This window comes from Macrosteles quadrilineatus, unplaced genomic scaffold (genome assembly GCF_028750875.1).
Source record: "Macrosteles quadrilineatus isolate MER2022 unplaced genomic scaffold, UCM_ALF_1.0 Scaffold_5__1_contigs__length_97177068, whole genome shotgun sequence".
Classification (NCBI taxonomy): Eukaryota; Metazoa; Arthropoda; class Insecta; order Hemiptera; family Cicadellidae; genus Macrosteles; species Macrosteles quadrilineatus.
This window is the reverse complement of record NW_026542598.1, coordinates 54726103-54736895: the sequence shown is the minus strand read 5'-3', so window position 1 is coordinate 54736895 and position 10793 is coordinate 54726103.

Here is a 10793-nt window from a genome sequence, read left to right as displayed (position 1 = left end):
TAAAAAAAAATAGCAAAACGGCCACATGGTGACCTGCATGTTTATAGGATACACTGCCAACCACTTAGCTAAAAGATTCGCCCAATCCGATGATTTCTAGGTGTATGTCTAAACCAAGGATTATGAACACCTCACTATGCCCCAGTGGTTGTAGTAGGGATAGATACAATTGCCTTTGAGCATAGTCGACCAAGATCTTCCATCCTTGATATAAATCATTGGACATTGAAAATACTAGATCTCTCTTTAAAATACAGTTGTTATTTAACACTCACAGTTATAATTCTAGATAATGTAATAGTATAGTACGACGTTGAGCAATAAATACTATGCCGATTCCGTCGGCTCAGACGATAATCCAACGCACTACGGATATTCAGCAGCGTTGTTGTCGGGTCACATACCATAGAAAAAGTTGTAGAATCGGTAATGTTTATTGTTGTATTGTACTGACTCATCCCACCTTCGACACGGTTCAAGCACAGGCAAGAGGACATTGTAAACAGACAAATGCAAGGTTACAACAAACTTTCCTGTTAAATGTATCTTTGGGATTTGTTTTGGAATAATTAGTAAATAGAGAAATAGTTGTGTATAGCAAATTTTGTTTATTCAACCTCAACAGAGCCCCACAGCAAACCTGTCCCTTTATCCCCTTAGTATGTTATAGTCCTTTATATTCTGAACAAAATGTTACAAATCCCATTTCTTTAAATATTACGGTTCAAAAGTTATTGTAAATTATGTCATTTTCCCATAAAACCCACATAAAATAATGGAAAGATCGGATTTTCCCAAAAATGGCCCGAACGATTTTGATAAAAATTTAGTATGTTATAGTCCTTTAAATTCTGAAAAAATTGTACAAATCCCATTTCCGTATATTTACTCTCCCCGCTTACACATGATAAAGGTTGTTGACAAACTTATGGGTTAAAGTATGTGTCAGAATGCTGATACCGTTTATTTTTACCCTAAAATACTTTCCTTGATGTCACAGGTCGTAGAGGTATAGTATTCTAGTAAATCCAATAACATGTAAGTGCTATAAACGTCCTAATTATTACACTATCTGTATCCTGGCGAATAAATTTGATGAAACGTAATATGAACATGGGTTTTCCTACCAGAAACACAATTACGGCCGCTAAAGTTGGAGAACCAGGATCAGTTAGTTGTTAATGATGCGGTAAACTTTGGCTAGCCTCTCAGTCAGCTGGCAATACAGTGTCCATCCTTCAGCCAATAAATACTCTGGAACGTTGTACCTTATTACTGAAGATTTAAATACTGACGAACGTGAATGAAGAAAATCTAATTGAAAATCAGAAGTTTAAATATCGAGCATTGTTTAAAGGGAAAATACATAAGCATTTTAATGCATTTGTAAAAGTCTGTATTGTTGACTTTTAGTATGCACTTTCTAATTAAGACCAAAAAAATTAAGAGAACTTTATTTACTTTTCGGTGCGTATCTTGAAAATACAAGGGCGAGCCAATACATAAAAATCAAAGGAACGCTCTAGATAAATGTTAGAGCGCGAGCTGGTTTAGTGGAGAAATGAGGGGCTAAGGTCTAGGAGGTTCCGGGTTAAAGTTCTGTCAACCATCAGTGGGTTATAGCCATGCAATCATACCGTGACTCTTAAAGCCTACTCTAATGTATTGTATGGGATGGTGCTGAAAGCGTAGGGTCCTAAGAGATAAATTTTAAATGATGGCACCAAAATTCAACCTTTCGACATAGGTGTTATACACGCAGCGGAACCAAAGTACGCAAAATACATGATGAAAACTCAAACAAAGAACAAAATATATGTTAAAAACTAAATTTTAAAAACTTAAATAAACTGATAAACAAGATATTTTCATTCATGTCAAAACATTACCCATTACAATATATTACAATAACCTCGTCCAACTAAATCAGGGTTAAATTCAATATTACATTGTAAACTATATGTCTTTTGATTTTGTGAGATTTCGGTTTCAAATAATGCTATCAGAACATAAAAATGTATAGGAAAACCAGGAAAATTACAACAAAAGCTAAGTTTTATTTGATGTTTACTACAAATACCGGGATTTATCTTTCTTATATATTTTCTTATTGTGTTATTATTATTTAAAATTAGCCTAATTAATAAAAAAAAATAGCAAAACGGCCACATGGTGACCTGCATGTTTATAGGATACACTACCAACCACTTAGCTAAAAGATTCGCCCAATCCGATGATTTCGAGGTGTATGTCTAAACCAAGGATTATGAACACCTCACTATGCCCACTATACACCTCTATAAGAGTGAAATTTGTGTTATAAAAAAAATTTGAGGTATAAAATAAAAATATACAGTGACAATAAATCGTAAATTTAATGTTCAGTGTATAAAAAGGTGAATATTTGGTTATAAAATAGCAAATTTTTGGTCAAAATAAAGTTAAAAAAATGTGAATTCCACGTGAAAAATATAAGAAAAAGGTGAAAATTTGGTAAAAAAATAGTGAATTTTAGGTAAAAATATCGAAAATGTGTATATATGGTGACAGAGGAACGTGAATTTCGCGTTTTTTGTCACGTTTTTTTAACGTGAAATGTTGTGCGGTTTTAACATTATTATCGCGTAAAAATAACGTGATTTTCTCTTTTTTTTTCACAAGATAATGACGTAAAAAAGATAACTTGAATTTCACGTGAAAATAACGTTTTTGTGCTATCTGGGTAATACCTTATTTAGTGTTTAGAAAGCACATGTGGAATGAACTTATATTGTGTGTTAATTTATTTACTAAATTAATAACCAGTGATTGCTATTTTTGTTGTATCATACTTTGGCTGCCTGTATTTATTCGCAAACTACTAAACACTAATTATTAGTCTAACTATAGTCAATTATCTAGCATACATTTTCCCAAAACGTAACATAACTATTTGAATTTATATTCCGCTCAGTCAGATGATGACAACAACGAGTAATGTTCTAAGATTATGAAAAATTGGAATTAATCTGTAAAGAACGACTAAAATACCTTTATACATAATTTGCCTCCAGGATTGATTTAATGACTTAAAATGAGGTTACTAACCTGTCGCAAATCAGTCCTATATTGTCGGTGATGACTAGTTTCACTAGGTGAAAATTTGGTAAAAAAAATAGTGAATTTTAGGTAAAAATATTGAAAATGTGAAAATAAGGTGACAAAAAATGTTGAATTCATATGAATTCCACACTCTATAACCCTAAGGGATAAAGAGAGGAAGGTTATTTAAAAAAAAATTGCAAAACGGCCATTGGTGATCTGCATGTTTATAGGATACACTACTTGTTTCACTAGGTGAAAATTTGGTAAAAAAATAGTGAATTTTAGGTAAAAATATCGAAAAAGTGAAAATAAGGTGACAAAAAAATGTTGAATTCATATGAATTCCACACTCTATAACCCTAAGGGATATAGAGAGGAAGGTTATTTAAAAAAAATAGCAAAACGGCCACATGGTGACCTGCATGTTTATAGGATACACTGCCAACCACTTAGTTAAAAGATTCGCCCAATCCGATGATTTCGAGGTGTATGTCTAAACCAAGGATTATGAACACCTCACTATGCCCCAGTGGTTGTAGTAGGGATAGATATAATTGCCTTTGAACATAGTCGACCAAGATCTTCCATCCTTGATATAAATAATTGGACATTGAAAATACTAGATCTCTCTTTAAAATACAGTTGTTATTTAACACTCACAGTTATAATTCTAGATAATGTAATAGTATAGTACGACGTTGAACAATAAATACTATGCCGATTCCGTCGGCTCAGACGATAATCCAACGCACTACGGATATTCAGCAGCGTTGTTGTCGGGTCACATACAATAGAAAAAGTTGTAGAATCGGTAATGTTTATTGTTGTATTGTACTGACTCATCCCACCTTCGACACGGTTCAAGCACAGGCAAGAGGACATTGTAAACAGACAAATGCAAGGTTGCAACAAACCTTCCTGTTAAATGTATCTTTGGGATTTGTTTTTTAATTATTAGTAAATAGAGAAATAGTTGTGTATAGCAAATTTTGTTTATTCAACCTCAACAGAGCCCCACAGCAAACCTGTCCCTTTATCCCCTTAGTATGTTATAGTCCTTTATATTCTGAACAAAATGTTACAAATCCCATTTCTGTAAATATTACGGTTCAAAAGTTATTGTAAATTATGTTATTTTCCCATAAAACCCACATAAAATAATGGAAAGATCGGATTTTCCCAAAAATGGCCCGAACGATTTTGATAAAAATTTAGTATGTTATAGTCCTTTAAATTCTGAAAAAATTGTACAAATCCCATTTCCGTATATTTACTCTCCCCGCTTACACATGATAAAGGTTGTTGACAAACTTATGGGTTAAGGTATGTGTCAGAATGCTGATACCGTTTATTTTTACCCTAAAATACTTTCCTTGATGTCACAGGTCGTAGAGGTATAGTATTCTAGTAAATCCAATAACATGTAAGTGCTATAAACGTCCTAATTATTACACTATCTGTATCCTGGCGAATAAATTTGATGAAACGTAATATGAACATAGGTTTTTCTACCAGAAACACAATTACGGCCGCTAAAGTTGGAGAACCAGGATCAGTTAGTTGTTAATGATGCGGTAAACTTTGGCTAGCCTCTCAGTCAGCTGGCAATACAGTGTCCATCCTTCAGCCAATAAATACTCTGAAACGTTGTACCTTACTTACTGAAGATTTAAATACTGACGAACATGAATGAAGAAAATCTAATTGAAAATCAGAAGTTTAAATATCGAGCATTGTTTAAAGAGATAATACATAATCCTATTAATACATTTGTAAAAATCTGTATTTTTTTAACAACTTTATCGGCAAAACAGTTACAATCAACTGGTATTCAGAGAATTAGTTAGAGAAAATAAAAATAGAATCTGCAAATATAATTCCTATATTAATAATTTTTTTGGTGGATTACACTAAAATTTGGTTGGTGTTGATTAATTTACATCTTATTCAAAAAAAATATTATAACAAGGTATAACATTTATAAATGGTTGGTAGCTTCTTTTGACTTTTAGTATGCTCTTTCTAATTGGGACCAAAAAAATAAAGAGAACCTTATTTACTTTTCGTTGCGTATCTTGTAAATACAAGGGCGAGCCAATATATAAAAATAAAAGGAACAGATAAATGTTCGCGAGCTGGTTTAGTGGAGAAACGAGGGGCTAAGGTCCTGGAGGTCCCGGGTTAAGGTTCTGTCAACCATTAGTGGGTTATGGCCATGTGATCATACCGTGACCCTTAAAGCCTACTCTAATATATCGTATGGGATGGTGCTAAAAGCGTAGGGTCCTAAGAGATAGATGTCAAATGCAGGCACCAAAATTAAACCTTTCGACATAGGTGCTATACACGCAGTGGAACCAAAGTACGCAAAATACATGATGAAAACTCAAACAAAGAGCAAAATATAAGTTAAAAACTAAATTAAAAAAACCCTTAAATGAACAGAAAAACAAGATATTTTCATTCGTGTAAAAACATTACACAGCGCAAGTTTTCTCCCTGATATACCTTTGACAGGCTGTTCAAGTTGTCAACAGGTCAAAAAGATTCTAAACATTGGCTTTTGTTACATGATTACTAAAGTATATATTTAATTGACAAACACCAAGACTTCAAATATATGCCGTATTGGTAATATTTATTATACAATATTGAGGTTGATGTACAAAATATATAGCAGTTATTCCTTAAAGTATTGTATGAACGGAGTAAAATACACCATACTACAACAGGAAGTTGTGGTAGGTTAGCCAACATTTATCAGGTTATAGAAAATTTAGTATGTGCTCTGTCGTAGTTCCCAAGTTATGCTTTTAGAACTTTATTCAGTATTAGCCAAGATTGAAAATGGTAAAATATAAGCTATTTTATTTACTACACAATCACACACACACACACACACGCACTTTTATAGAGTGTGTTTTATCTTACTTTGAAGTTAAGGAAAAACTTTTCTTTAGACATTCTATAAAAATCACCCTTGCCAACCCACAAGTGATACCTCATATTTTCCTGTTTGCTAGTTCAAAAAAATTAAATTATTATTAGCACTTCTATTATGCTAAAGTGTTAATGGTTGATGATTTGTTAAATTTTATTGTCACTTAAACTTGATCGCCGGACATGAACATTGAACATTAACTACAGGGTGGTGCAGACGTGTCTCTGTATTGGACTATCATGAAGCCCATAAAGGTTCTGTATAGTCCAATATATCTTTTATGGACTCTGAAGCCGAGATATGATTCATAGTTGTGATGTTCATCACCTTCTTTTATCCATTCACCTTTCTTTAGGTTAATACATCTGACTTAATGTAAAAAGCATTAATATCTTACAAACAATTTATTCATCTATATATATAAATACTGTACTAATATTTATTTATAAATAAATATACACAGGTTTGATTGTTAATAGTTTATGGTTACCAGTAATGCATTTTACCTAATAAGTAAAGCTCTTAACAAAAGTGTTAAGTAGTAACAGTTTTATTGTTTTTGCTAAGTTTTCGATAGAAAAAGCATAGCTGTTAGTAGGATGCACTCGTTACACTCCTAACACGTTTCAAAGTGTTAAGTTACAAACAGCACTCAAGCTATATTCTCCACCAAACGTAGGCTGCTGCGGCAGTTCTTTAATTAAAGGTAAACATTCAGAGTAGCTTGGGTTACCGAAGAATTTTAATTCAATGTCCTCTTTCGCCTTTCGAAATAACTACCATTCACAGTGTGGTATTGAAGTGTTACAGTTGGAAAAGGCATTCTTAAACAAATACATTGAACAAAACTTAGTATAAATTAACTCTACTTTATTTATATGAATATGAATCACAGATAAAAATAAATATATACAACATGTTTTAGATAATTTTATACGAAATCTCGCACTCAAGCTTTCCTACTCAGCTGGTGAAGATAAATATTAAATCAAAGTAACTTGATCCATTTAAAAAATAGCCAATGGTGCTTACAAGAAAATTTTTGGAAAAAAATATATACTAAATAAGATACGTTATAATTATTTGACTCAAGTTGTTATTTTTATTAAATATAATGTTGAAATGAAAACAGATTTTGTTACGACATTTATAAAAGATGTCTTACTTCATCTATTACTAAAACAGGTTTGTATACCAATGTCCTTTAGAAACAAATCATTACAAATACGTAGACCATGTTGATGTGAGTCCTTGTGTTTATATTTATCTCCAGTCTTACTGCCGTGGCTCGTTGTTGGCTTACTAGCATCTTTGCATTCAGAACGCTACATCAGTGAAGCTATTACTGCTGCATTCAATGTAGATAGTTACTAGAATGGTGAACGTGAGTTTGAAGTGTGAATGCAGCTAGGAGGAGACTACTGCAGAGAAGTTAATCTAGCAAATCCTGAGATGTTTGTCAAATCTGTTTTCAAGTGACTAATCGATTTTTATATTTAATAAATTTTAAATTTGTATCTACATTTACCTAACTACGCTATCGAACCTAAACAACCTAAAGTGTTTCCCACTTTGATTACACTTTATACATCATATGTCCTAAAAATATTATACGAAAATACAATAAAACAAAATAATCCCTTAACTAAAACAAGGACGTTTATTGTAGGCTAAGATGTATATTTGTGATTAGTTTTAGTTTCATAATTTTTTTATAATTTAGTAAGTTTTCATTTACAAAACATGTATTTATTCATGGTAATTTTACCTAACCTGGTTGCTCAAAACAATCTTAAACTGTAGGTTTACATAATATCCAAACACAATATACTGTATGTGATAAGCCCGGAGATCTATAATAAAAATCTATATTTTCAAAAAGCCATAAAATACGTTTTAAATTTAATTTTTTGGTGTTGAAAAATAACATTTTAAATAATTAAAAATATTGATTAAAGTTCTCTCTGAAAAACTAAGAGGAAGCAATATTTCTTGAACTAAATTTAAATCGCTCGGCAGATATTTTCTCTAATATTCTTTTATAAAACATTTAAATAATTCAGTAGTTTCATCATGAAGTTTTCAGTAAAATTGTTGGTATAAAACACCAGGCCTTGCTGTTTACGACGTGGTTTACTTTCCTGTGATTTCGGTACAGTTTTGATATTTGATGAAGGTTGTCATAAAAAACAAGTCTACTGCAACCCCTTGACTTACACCTAAGTTTTAAATTTTACCCTCCAAAATTTATTTAAACACTCAGTTATAACATTGTAAAGCACCACCAGTGCAGAAACATTTAAATTAAAGAGTTGAGGATTTTGTGAAAAGGCTACTTTAAGTTAATTTTGAATTGGATTAATTATGTCCATTTAAACTACTAACAATAAATTTCAAATTGCTTACAAAACGTGTTCAGCCATTTGCTATCCTATTTCTCTTAGACAATACAGACAGATAGTAATTAAAACAATACAAAACTTTCCCACCACAACATTATTCAAGCGATTTATGAAATAAAATTTACAATAAAATAACAATGTCCACATATTGAGAATAAATGTTAAATTTATTAGTATTCCGAATAAATAAACTCTAAATTTGTAAAGCGGCAGAAGGTTAATGATCTATAAGCACATGTGTTACAACAAAAAAGTTCTTTAGGTATAAACATTAGCCACGGAGAAGTACAGATGTGTTGCTATATTGGACTATTGTGAGGCCCATTAAGGTACTGTATGGTCCAATATCTCTTTTATGGGCTCTTAAGCCGAGACATCATTCATAGTTATCATTTTCATCACCTTCTATGATTTATAAACCGTTCATTAGGGCTTTATTACTCTACGCTGAATTTGGAAAGATATGTGCAAACCGAACCCCTTTGACATTGAACAAGTTTTGCTTAAAAATATATTTTAGATAATAAACATGATAACATTTTTATTGCAATGAATATACACTTATAAGATTCACAAAACGTCAAACTTCAAAATGTGTCATAATTTGTACCATATTGATCACAGTAACTTTGTTTTTTTTTCCTCAGTCGTAAATAAAAACACGGCTTTAGTAGCATGCACTGGTTTCATTTTCTGAAACGTTTTAAAGTATTAAGCTACAAACAGCACTCAAGCTCAATTATCTACCAAACCTTGGTGTGCTGCTGCGGCAGTTCTTTAATTAAAGGTAAACATTCAGAGTTGCGCGAGTTACCGAAGAATTTAAATTAAATTTCCTGTTTGATCTTTGCCTTTCTGAAAATTAGCATTTACCTTTAGTAGTTGGAAGTAAGTGGAATGAATATATGCGTACTATTGATTAAAAGTACACTGATAAAGCATTCTTAAAATACCGTTTTCAAGACCACTATTTTCGTTTTGTTAATAAAAACAGAAATTAATAGGTTCACATGTCAGCATTTAAGTATTACCGTTTAATACGTTTGATGAGTCATACAAGTACTCGATAATAAACTTAATGCCAAATAGATTTTATTTATGTTTTTATAAGTGTCGTTATGATTTACCTTAAGAAATATGATAGTTTATAAAAATATACTTGGAAATAATTAAACTAAAGTATATACAGTTACGGTTGTGCTCCAATACGTCATTGATTGATGTAATATATTAAGGGCCAGAGTTGAATTACTCTTAATACCCCCGCCGCAGCAAACCTGCCGTCTAAGCGAATTTCCATTTGGCTGAATTGATTTTCAATTGATCTATTTAAATAACATTAGGTTTAACGAGTACCTAGGTTTGCTGCTACAAGGAAACTAATAAAGTGTGTGTTTTGAGTAAAATAATTATTGGTTAGTATAAAATGAATATATTTGCCAGGTTTGATCAAAAGATTTCCATAATCAAGCAAACTACAGCATTTTACAACATTCTCCATAAGAATAACATGGGAATTTTAAATGTACCATTTTTTTTAGTTTTCTCCATAACCAATAACCGTACAAAAACACTTTGATGTACTGAATTGTTTGTTTTTTGAAGCTCTTTAAGAAGGTTTAGAGAAAAATTGGGAAATTTTGTTTTTTGAGGGTCAAAAGTGAGAAAACCCAATTTTTACCCCATAAAACTCCCCATAAAACCCTGTTCCCATGGTCCGATTGTGCTGGATCGCGAACTCATTCAAGTGTATCCCGCCTTACACCTTCAAACCAAATTTCATCAAAATCGGATCAAACTTACTCAAGTTATCGTATTCACGGACACACATATATATATATATATATAAAATTAAAACATATATAACAAAGTACCCTTTTAGTAATTATTTTATTTTATTTTATTTTATAAAAATGCAAGAAAATAATATATATATATATATATATACAGTATATATATAAATATATATATATACATATATATAAATATGAACGAATGGTGTTTTTGGCCTCTTGGGACACCAAAATGAAAAAGTAAATCGGTCCCGGGCGTAAGTCTTACCATGAGACCTACGGTAATAGCTACTTCCATAGGGAAATTCGCTAAAATGATTTTAGTTTATTGCATGATTAGTATATAAACATAAAAAATAAGTTATAAACTTCCTGTCATACATCCACATAGAAATGTATTTTAATTAGTCACTGATACAGTGTACGCTAAAGCGAATATAACCCGTCAGGCTTTTCAGTTTAGGGCAGACCTTGCTGCAATTCCCCAACAGTTTTGGTCTTTGATGTAGGTAGTTTTACAGCAAAACAAGTGTTGCGCAACCTCTTCAGTTTTTACACTTAAGTTGCAAATTT